Source organism: Arachis ipaensis, chromosome B05, assembly GCF_000816755.2.
Source record: "Arachis ipaensis cultivar K30076 chromosome B05, Araip1.1, whole genome shotgun sequence".
Taxonomy (NCBI): domain Eukaryota; kingdom Viridiplantae; phylum Streptophyta; class Magnoliopsida; order Fabales; family Fabaceae; genus Arachis; species Arachis ipaensis.
The window spans coordinates 92,750,254-92,761,873 of record NC_029789.2 but is presented as its reverse complement, the minus strand read 5'-3'; the positions used below and the strand labels follow the sequence as shown (position 1 = coordinate 92,761,873).

Genomic DNA, 11,620 nt, shown 5'->3' with positions numbered 1-11,620 from the left:
TGAATTTTACCCTTCCCAAATAGTTATCAAGTTGAGGACTGAGGTATAAACATTCAGGCAGCAGGATGGAGAAACTCTATGAAGCTTGGGAAAGATATAAAGAGCTAACAAGGAGGTGCCCTCCGGACATGTTTAATGAGTGGGTACAGCTGCACATTTTCTACGAAGGACTATCCCAAAAGGCAAAGAAGGCCTTAGATCACTCTTCAGGAGGTTCCCTCAATACCAAGAAGACAATTGAAGAGGCCATAGATATCATAGAAACTGTGGACAATAATGAGTACTTCTATGCCTCTGATAGAAACCCAAGAAGGGGAGTGATGGAGCTAAACCAGATGGATGCACTGCTGGCTCAAAACAAAGTAATCACAGCTCAATTGGCAGCTTTAACCAAGCAAATGGAGAAGAATCAAGTCTCATTAATCAGCACTCTAACTCCAGTTCAAGAAGGAATTAGTCCAGAAGCTGAATATGATTGGGAGCAGGCCAACTATGTGAACAATACACCCAGACAATGGTGCACGAATTGTAAATCACACTTTTCACAACTCGTACCACTAACCAGCAAGTGCACTGGGTCGTCCAAGTAATACCTTACGTGAGTAAGGGTCGAATCCCACGGAGATTGTTGGCTTGAAGCAATCTATGGTTATCTTGTAATTCTTAGTCAGGATATCAATTATAATTATCAGTTTGGATTGGGAAAAATAAAAGAGCATGAATTAAATACTTGTTATGCAGTAATGGAGAATATGTTGGAGTTTTGGAGATGCTATGTCTTCTGAATCTCTGGTTTCCCCCTGTCTTTTTCTTCATGCACGCAAGGTTCCTCCTATGGCAAGCTGTGTGTTGGTGGATCACCGTTGTCAATGGCTACCATCCGTCCTATCAGTGAAAATGGTCCAGGTGCATTGTCACCGCACGGCTAATCATCTGTCGGTTCTCACTCATGCTGAAATAGGATCCAATGATCCTTTTGCGTCTGTCACTACGCCCAACCCTTGTGAGTTTGAAGCTCGTCACAGTCATTCAATCCTTGAATCCTACTCGGAATACCACAAACAAGGTTTAGACTTTCCGGATTCTCAAGAATGCTGCCAATGGATTCTAGCTTATACCACGAAGATTCTGATTAATGAATCCAAGAGATACTCATTCAATCGAAGGTAGAACGGAGGTGGTTGTCAGGCACACTTTCATAGGTTGAGAATGGTGATGAGTGTCACGGATCATCACATCCATCATATTGAAGTGCGAATGAACATCTTAGATAGAAACAAGCATGTTTGAATAGAAAACAGAAATAATTGCATTAATTCATCGAGACACAGTAGAGCTCCTCACCACCAACAATGAGTTTAGAGACTCATGCCGTCAAAGAGTACAAAGTTTAGATCTAAAAATGTCATGAGATCCAAATAAATCTCTAAAAGTTGTTTAAATACTAAACTAGTGACCTAGGTTTACAGAAAATGAGTAGACTATGATAGATAGAGCAGAAATTCACTTCTGGGGCCCACTTGGTATGTGCTGGGGCTGAGACTTGAGCTTTACACGTGCCTAGGCTGTTTCTAGAGTTAACGCCAGGTTGTAACCTGTTTCTGGCGTTTAACTCCAACTTGTAACCTGTTTCTGGCGTTTAACGCCAGAATGCAACATGGAACTGGCGTTGAACGCCAGTTTACATCGTCTATCCTTGAGCAAATTATGGACTATTATATATTTCTAGAAAGCCCTAGATGTCTACCTTCCAACGCAATTGAGAGCGCACTAATTGAACTCTCGTATCTCCAAAAAATTCATTCCAAGTGCAAGGAGGTCAGAATCCAACAGCATCAGCAGTCCTTTTTCAGCCTGAATCAGATTTTTGCTCAGCTCCCTCAATTTCAGCTAGAAATTACCTGAAATCACAGAAAAACACACAAACTCATAGTAAAGTCCAGAAATGTGATTTTTATTTAAAAACTAATAAAAATATAATAAAAAGTGACTTAAATATATTAAAAACTACCTAAAAACTATGCCAAAAAGCGTATAAATTATCCACTCATCACAACACCAAACTTAAATTGTTGCTTGTCCCCAAGAAACTAAAAAAAAAGTAGGATAAAAAGAAAAGAATATACAATGAATTCCAGAAACGTCTATGAAGATCAGTCTTAATTAGATGAGCGGGGCTATTAGCTTTTTGCTTCTGAATAGTTTTGGCATCTCACTTTATCCTTTGAAGTTCAGAATGATTGGCATCTATAGGAACTCGGAATTTAGATAGTGTTATTGATTCTCCTAGTTCAGTATGTTGATTCTTGAACACAGCTACTTTATGAGTCTTGGCCATGGCCCTAAGCACTCTGTTTTCCAGTATTACCACCGGATACAAACATGCCACAGACACATAACTATGTGAACCTTTTCAGATTGTGACTCAGCTTTGCTAAAGTCTCCAATTAGAGGTGTCCATGGTTCTTAAGCACACTCTGTTTTTGCTTTGGACCTCAACTTTAACCGCTCAGTCTCAAGTTTTCACTTGACACCCTCACTCTACAAGCACATGGTTAGGGACAGCTTGGTTTAGCCGCTTAGGCCAGGATTTTATTCCTTTAGGCCCTCCTATCCACTGATGCTCAAAGCCTTGGATCCTTTTGATTACCCTTGCCTTTTGGTTTTAAGGGCTATTGGCTTTTTGCTCTTGCCTTTTGGTTTAAAGAGCTTTTGGCTTTTTCTGCTAGCTTTTTCTTTTTCTTGCTCTTTTTTTCGCATTTTTTTTCTGCAAGCTTTGTTCTTCATTGCTTTTTCTTGCTTCAAGAATCATTTTTATGATTTTTCAGATTATCAAATAACATTTCTCCTTTTTCATCATTCTTTCAAGAGCCAACAATTTTAACATTCATAAACAACAAATTCAAAAGACATATGCACTGTTCAAGCATTCATTTAGAAAACAAAAAGTATTGCCACCACATCAAAATAATTAAACTATTTTAAAATTCGAAATTCATGTACTTCTTTTTCTTTTTCAGAAAACATTTTTCATTTAAGAAAGGTGATGGATTCATAGGGCATTCATATCTTTAAGACATAGATACTTAGATACTAGTGATCATGTAATAAGACCCAAACATAAGTAAACATAAAGCATAGTAAACGAAAAATAGATAAATAAGAACAAGGAGATTAAGGAACGGGTCCACCTTAGTGAGGGTGGCGTCTTCCTCTTCTTGAAGAACCAATGGTGCTCTTGAGCTCCTCTATGTCTCTTCCTTGTCTTTGTTGCTCCTTCCTCATAGTTCTTTGATCTGCAGTCAAATGCTCTACCACTAAACTATGGACCTTTGAGATGAACCTCTCCATTTCTCATGACTCGGAGGTGGAAGAAACTGCCTTCCTTTTCCTATTTCTAGATGTTTCTCCGGCCTTAGGTGCCATAAATGGTTATAGAAAAACAAAAAGCAACACTTTTTTCCACACCAAACTTAAAAGGTTTGTTCATCCTCGAGCAAAAGAAGATAGAAGGGAGTAGAAGGAGAAGTGGAGGAGAAGGAGGTGTGTGAATGGGTGGGTATGGGAGGGAAATGGTTTGAATTGGAATGGTGAGGTAGGTGGGGATCCTGTGGGGTCCACAGATCCTGAGGGGTTAAGGACTTAGCATCCCAGCTCCATTGAGGCATGCAAAACGCCCTTAGTGTGCAATCCTGGCGTTTAACGCCAGACTGCTGCTTGTTTCTGGCGTTAAACGCCAGCTTTTCCCTTTTCTTGGCGTTGAACGCCAACTTGGTGCTTGTTTCTGGTGTTTAACGCCAGCTTGATGCTTCTTTCTGGCGTTAAACGCCAGCTTATTGCTTTTTACTGGCGTTTAAACGCCAGTAAGCTCTTCCTCCAGGGTGAGCTATTTTTAATGCTGTTTTTCATTCTATTTTTGATTTTTTAGTAGTTTTTGTGACTTCACATAATCATCAAGCTACAGAAAACATAAAATAGCAATGCAAACTAAATAGATATAGTTAAATAACATTGGATTGCCTCCTAACAAGCGCTTCTTTATTGTCAATAGCTTGACAGTGAGCTCTCATGGAGCCTCACAGATAATCAGAGCAGGGCTAGGGCCTCTCAACACCAAATTTAGAGTTTGGTTGTGGCCTGTAACATCCCGCATTTTTGAAAATCTAAATATAAATAAATTGTGATTTTATCTTGTTAAGTTTAAATTTTGTAATTTTAGAAATTATTTTGTTGGAAATAATTAAATACATTCGGAGATAGTTTTATTTTGAATCAGTTAATATATTTAAGTAATCTTATTATAATAGAATATTTTGTATAATTTTAGTAATTGAAAAATAAGAAAGAATTGTATAATTTAATTTAAGTAATTTCTATTATGAATGAATTATGGTTTATTTTATTAGGAATGATTAAATGGATTTTTGTAAATACTCTAAGCTTAAGTCAATTAATATTTTTGTGTAAATTTTTATAATTGGTTATTTTATATAATTTCAAATTAGAATTCAGTAATGGAAGTATTATATAATTTAATTGAAATAATTTCTATTATGAATGAATTATGGTTTATTTTATTAGGAATGATTAAATGGATTTTTGTAAATACTCTAAGCTTAAGTCAATTAATATTTATGTACAATTTTTATTTTAATTAGTTATTTTATATAAACTGAAATTAAAGTTATGATGGAAATATAATGATAGGTCATATAATTTGATTTAGGTAATTGATATTTCGAGTTTAACCGTATTTTATAAAATGTGATTAGTATGTTTACTTTATAATTTAATTTAGAAATAATTATTTGAGCTCAAAAATAGATCGATAGTGAAAATCTTATGCATTTCGAAAGTAATCTTTATAGTATTATATTTGATTTCTGAATTTTTATTCTATCTCGAATATTTTATAAAATTGTTATGTTACTCCTATATATTTTACCTAACTCTAGAATTCCCAAATTAAAACTTAAACCTAACCTAATTTTACAAAACCTAAATGCCTATACGTTCAGAAAGGGAAAAAAGAGAGAAAGGGGAACAGAGAGGGAGCAAAGGGGAAACGAGAAATTGATGAAAGGGAGAAGAAGGATCAGGGAAGCCAGAGGAGAGGGTGACGACGGAAGGTGTCATTACCGTCGCTGGCATTGAAATCGGAGGGGAAGCACCACGAAGAACAGAGAGACGCGCATGATAGAGGGAAAAGGTAGTGTCGCTACCGTGCCTGGTGATCGTTGCGGAAGCTTCGATCGCTATTGTCCCTGCTAGGGTTACCACTGACGCCGAACAGAACAGGGGAGAGTAGCGCAAATTGGAAGAGTAAAGGGAGCTCTGTTGCGGGCTCGTTGCCAAGAAAAGAAGAGGCGATGCTGATGGGGATCGCCGCCGGTGTCATCGCCGTCACTATGGTTCGTGGTCACCACTGCCGTTGGTGACGGACTAGGTTGCGTCCTAGCTACCGGAGCCGCCATCCCCGTCACCTTGTTGCTTCGGGTCAACCATGTCTCTGCCTCTGATGTACCTTGTTGTGCCATATCCGTTGGAACTGTCGTGGTTGGAGCTTGTTATTAGAGAAAGCAATTCGCTGCCACCATCTTTCAGTCTAGCCAGCATCATCATCCTCTTTGTTCCAGTTCCAATGCCAATTTTCTATTTCTTAAGCCAGTAACGCTTTCTTCCTTACTCTTCTAACATTTTTGTTCATCCATTATACTCTATCCTAATTATAGCAGCATATGGTTTTGTTCTAGTTGTCAATTTATCTCCTGAGCAATCACAATTGGTGTTGAGGTCGTTGATGTTGCTGCTGTTATGCTATAGCTAGTCACAAGAGTTTTACTGCTGCGGGATTACGTTGAAATTGTCGCTGCTGCTGTGAATTCAAAATAAGCGGGCTTATAGTGGTTAATTTGTGCGAGTTCAGCTAATCGAGGTAGGGGGTTTAACTTAAACGATTTTAATTTAAGAATGCCTACAAGGTTTATTGAAACTGCAAATAGATTTAATAACTTTGAGTAATTGATTGATTAAATGAATGTTGAGTTTTGGCTGAAATTATGATTGGAATGATTGAGATTTTTTATTGGAACTTTGGTTGAATTCGTTGATTATGTGAAATTGAATTATAAAGTGTTTGATGGGAGATTATTGTGATTTATGTATTTTGATTGATTAAATTGAAATTATTGCTGTTGAGTTGGTTTACTGTGATGGACTTAGTTAGTGATTAATTGAAGTTGTGTTTAAGGAATAATTGGAAGACTGAATTTTGAAATGCTGAACTAATTGCTGAAAATCTGACTTTTGAATTTAAAAGACAACTTTGGAAGTGAATCAGTTATTCAATAATGATCGAAATGATATGAGAGTAAAGGCTGAGTAAACTATGATAAAAGTTGTTATTGGAATTCAATTTTGAGAAGTTTGAATTAACAATAGAACTAGTTATGATTTTTCAAAGTTAAAATGTAAAACTTGATTTTCTGTATTACTTTCAAATGAAGCCGGAAACTTTGAAAATCTATAACTAATTCTATGATGATCAGAATTGCGTGGGACTAAGTCTGGATTAAGCTTGGGGATGTAGGGAGCTGGACTGGTGAATTTGTGACTTTTTCATTAAGTTTATGATTTATGGTAAATTTTTGAATTATGGATGTCAAATCTGGTTTTTCTGCAGAACGTTTAACACAGCAGCAACTTGATTCCTCTATTGGAAATTCTGCAGTTTGAATTTTGAAATGGAACCAATTTTAAATAAAACTTTATTCCTATTATTTTAATGCCGTAAAATTTCAGAACAATTGGACTTGTAGTTTTAGAGATATGAATTTTTGAAGGATGATGCATTATGCAGAAAAAGCCAGATTCTGTTTTCTTAAATTAGTACTTTTGGGAGTTTATAACTTTTGATCCTGGATAGATATTGAGATGCAACCAATTGGAGGTTAAAATTATATATGTTTATCATATGTGATTTAAATTTCAGGGTTCTTCATGTTTTAATAAGTGAGTTATGGGACATGGAAGAGGTTGTGTTCAATGATTTGTAAAACAGAATTCTGCAGAAAATTACTTAACTTCCAAGCGATGTAACTCCTTCATTAAAAATGGTATGACCCTGGAACTAATTGAGAAAGAAATTTGGGTAAGTTATGTTTAACCATATTAATTTTGAAGGTAGTTGGATTTAATTTGGATTTTATATGAAATTTCGAATGTTGTATGCTGCTGCTGTCTTCTGGTTTTAAAATACTGTAGAGCAGTCACGATTTTGCTTATATTCCTGAAGCTAGAGTCAGCAAAAAATTATGATTTTTAGTTTAATAGAAAGCTTAATCTGAGACGGTCGCATGAATTTAAAGTTTGTGTGATTCTGAATTCATTTGATGTTTTAAAAACAAAATGGAAATCAGGCTGCCAGGTTGTGTTGGCAATTTTTTTGATATGGAATTTAAGAAATAGATTTTCTATACTATTATCAAATGTTTTTGAGAATATATATTGTTGTGACAACTGCTGAAAGAGGCTGATGAAATGTTGAGAAAGAAGGAACCCCTAAGGGTGGCTAAGTCTTATATTTAAAGGAGATTATGTCCAAATTTTTATAAAAGTAAAAGGACTTAATCAAAATGAATACTTGAGACTTGTTTAATGATAATAACTTTACTAATTCTTTTGAGAAAATATATTTGGTTTATAAAGTTGCTAGCAAGGACATAGGTTTTGTCCCGCTTGCATATTTACAATTACAAAAGAGTAAAGAAATAAAGAGAAAAAGAGTAATATAGATACAGATGAAAGAGTATTCAGAGAAAAGTAAAGAGATTCAGAGAACGTAGACTTAATGAACCTATGCTTGGAGCAGGATGATCATTTATACCGCGTAGGTAACTTCTTTTATGTTATGGTCTAGTAAAGTATGAAAAATCAAACTGGTTCAGCATAGACTTAATGAACCTATACTTGGAACAGGTTGGTCATTCATACAGTCTAGGAAACTTTTAAGAGTTTTATAAAGAAAATATGGGTCTAGGATTTTGAATAATTAACTAATGCTTTTAAAGGAGGTTAATTTTCTTTTAGATGTCTCCGAATGAAATTAACTATTTGCGCTTTATTCTTTACTTTCACGGCATTCTTGACCTCTACTGAGAACATGTGGTTTGGTTCTCACCCCCAAATTTTCCACCCTTTCAGTGACACATGTTTGAAGATGCAATATGAAGCTGCAAGCGATTAGTAGGCTTTCTTTATGGTTTCAATTGCTTTCATAGAGTCCCCTCGCTCTTGTCCTTTGAGGTTTTATTTTAACAGAGGGGTAGGTGTTGTATTTGGGTTTATATGACTTCTTATGTATAAGAATTACTATTAATAATACTTATGTGATTGTTATTATTATTTGCAATGTTTATCCTTGAAACATGTCTTTAATGAATAAAAAACAAAATTTTCTGGACTTTTCTTAAAACTGAAACGCGAACTCGATACAAAGGCTCGATAATTAAGTAGTTAATATTAGAGAAGGTTACGTAATGTTCTTTCTAGTGGAAATACCCTGACTTAAGCAAGGTATTTTGCTGGAAGGGATGTTACAATATGGTATCAGAGCAGTCCTTCCTATAGAGCCTTGGGAATGGACTGACTATGCTTCATTGCATACTCTGAGTGTCTGCCATGCCTTAAGACTTGTCTTGGTGACGAGAGTTTTTGTTTTATATGCATAACTGTCTGATGATTAACGCTATTACTTTACCATTGCATACCTCATTGTATCAAGTTTGGCCAACTTAATACTAATGATTTATGTATATGGGAACACTAATAGGTTATCATAGACAAAATAGAAGTGATAGGTTAACGCGAATTATGAGGTTTTGGGAAACGTTAGAGACTATGTTCTAGAGACTAGTTCCGTTTTGACGTATGCTCTTTATTCGTGCTTAGCGTTATCTCTTTCTCTACTAATTGTATTGGAATTTCTAATTTTTTATCTCTTTCTTGCTAATCTTGTATTATCATTCGTGCATATCCTTGCTTGACTCTGTATCTGGTTGTTGCTTGAATCTTTTGAAACATTTATCCTCACCTTACAAACTCTATGCTCTTTGTCCTGAACTTGGATTCATTTCAGTGTAACATACCATTTCTTGTAATTTCCTTCTTGAGTACTTGTTTCAGATTCCCTTCGGAAAAAAAAATTCAATTTAAATCTTTTCTTACTTGACTGTATCCACAACCCTTACTTAAATTTTTGATGGAATTATTTTTAATTCAGCCTAGACTTTCTTACATAAACTCTAAAACTTCTTTATATAGTTTAATTTTGTTTAATTGTGATATACCACTTATCTTTTATTGATTTATAGAAAATTTTATTTTAGAATTTATTCTTTGAATTGAACCTGATTTTCTTCCAACTTTATTATAATTTTATAGCTATTCTTACCTAATTATGTACTTAAGTATCCTCCAAGATTTTTTTTAAAAGAAAATATTTTGCCCTTAGTGCCAAACAAGCTTTAATTTACAAACCTCACATGATTTATTTTGATTTGAAATTAATTCGGTATAACATATTATCTATACTTACTTTAGTACTTTTGAAAAATGTTAGATTTATATATATTCTTTTGAAAAAGATAAACTAATTCCCTCTATTTCAAATTGAAATTGTTCAAAATTGTTGTACTATTTTTCCTAATGATATTCATATTGAAACTGTTCGATTCATAATTTCTTCCTAAGCCTTGAATTAATTCCCTTTATGCTCCATTTCATTGCTTATATATAAATATATCCTTGTTTGCTGATGATTTCACGTATTCCTTCAAATCCTTGCGAAATACCATCTTGTACAATTGCGAACTTGAGTATTCTTCCAATTTCTCGCATAAACCTTTCGTGCCGTTTGTCTTTCTCTTCTCATATTTCGTATTCCTTATATGCGCTAGTTCTTAGGAAAATGATTTGTGCATACGGAAAGTGAATCTGGTCAGTCTACGAAGTTATAAGGAGTTGTGGAGTTTTGAGGCGACGAGAGGAAGTGATCATGCTTTGTTAAGAGTTCTAAACGAACATTGTGCCTATTTAATTTTAGATTTTGAAATTTGGTTTGCGTCAAGTTATTTTTATTAACTTTTGCATCACCTAATATATTTTCTTCTGTGTGTTGTGATATAATTTTCTTGGAATCTTTAAAATATTCAAAAGGGGATGTGAATATGAATCTTTTCTCCATCTTAGATCAATTTTCGAGGGCGAAAATTTTTGTAAGTTGGATAGAATGTAACATCCCGCATTTTTGAAAATCTAAATATAAATAAATTGTGATTTTATCTTGTTAAGTTTAAATTTTGTAATTTTAGAAATTATTTTGTTGGAAATAATTAAATAGATTTGGAGATAGTTTTATTTTGAATCAATTAATATATTTAAGTAATCTTATTATAATAGAATAAGAATTCAGTAATGGAAGTATTATATAATTTAATTGAAGTAATTTCTATTATGAATGAATTATGGTTTATTTTATTAGAAATGATTAAATGGATTTTTGTAAAGACTCTAAGCTTAAGTCAATTAATATTTATGTACAATTTTTATTTTAATTAGTTATTTTATATAAACTGAAATTAAAGTTATGATGGAAATATAATGATAGGTCATATAATTTGATTTAGGTAATTGATATTTCGAGTTTAACCGTATTTTATAAAATGTGATTAGTATGTTTACTTTATAATTTAAATTAGAAATACTTATTTGAGTTCATTAATAAATTGAAAGATAAAATCTTGTGGGAGAGGGTGACGACGAAAGGTGTCATTACTGTCGCTGGCATTGAAATCGGAGGGGAAGCACCACGAAGAACAGAGAGACGCGCATGATAGAGGGAGAAGGTAGTGTCGCTACCGTGCCTGGTGATCGTTGCGGAAGCTTCGATTGCTATTGTCCCTGCTAGGGTTACCACTGACGCCGAACAGAACAGGGGAGAGTAGCGCAAATTGGAAGAGTAAGGGGAGCTCTGTTGCGGGCTCGTTGCCAAGAAAAGAAGAGGCGATGCTGGTGGGGATCACCGCCGGTGTCATTGCCGTCACTATGGTTCGTGGTCACCACTGCCGTTGGTGACGGACTAGGTTGCGTCCTAGCTGCCGAAGCCGCCATCACCGTGACCTTGTTGCTTCGGGTCAACCATGTCTCTGCCTCTGATGTACCTTGTCGTGCCATATCCATTGGAACTGCCGTGGTTGGAGCTTGTTATTAGAGAAAGCAATTTGCTGCCACCCTCTTTCAGTCTAGCCAGCATCATCATCCTCTTTGTTCTAGTTCCAATGCCAATTTTCTGTTTCTTAAGCCAGTAACGCTTTCTTCCTTACTCTTCTATCATTTTTGTTCATCCGTTATACTCTATCCTAATTATAGCAGCATGTGGTTTTGTTCTAGTTGTCAATTTATCTCCTGAGCAATCACAATTGGTATTGAGGTCGTTGATGTTGCTGCTGTTATGCTAAAGCTAGTCACAAGAGTTTTACTACTGCGGGATTACGTTGAAATTGTCGCTGCTGCTGTGAATTCAAAATAAGCGGGCTTATAGTGGTTAATTTGTGCGAGTTCA

At 35.0% G+C, this 11,620-nt stretch overlaps 1 long non-coding RNA gene across 2 annotated transcripts; it reads left to right on the top strand.

Annotated features, from left to right (window-relative positions):
* On the top strand, nt 4,965-8,410 carry LOC107643730. Of its 2 annotated transcripts, XR_001621059.2 has the most exons (3): nt 4,965-5,667; nt 5,754-5,935; nt 8,203-8,410. It is a non-coding gene; the product is annotated as an uncharacterized LOC107643730 (long non-coding RNA). The 2 variants fall into 2 exon arrangements; XR_002363227.1 differs by lacking the exon at nt 8,203-8,410 and having other exon boundaries at nt 5,754-6,205.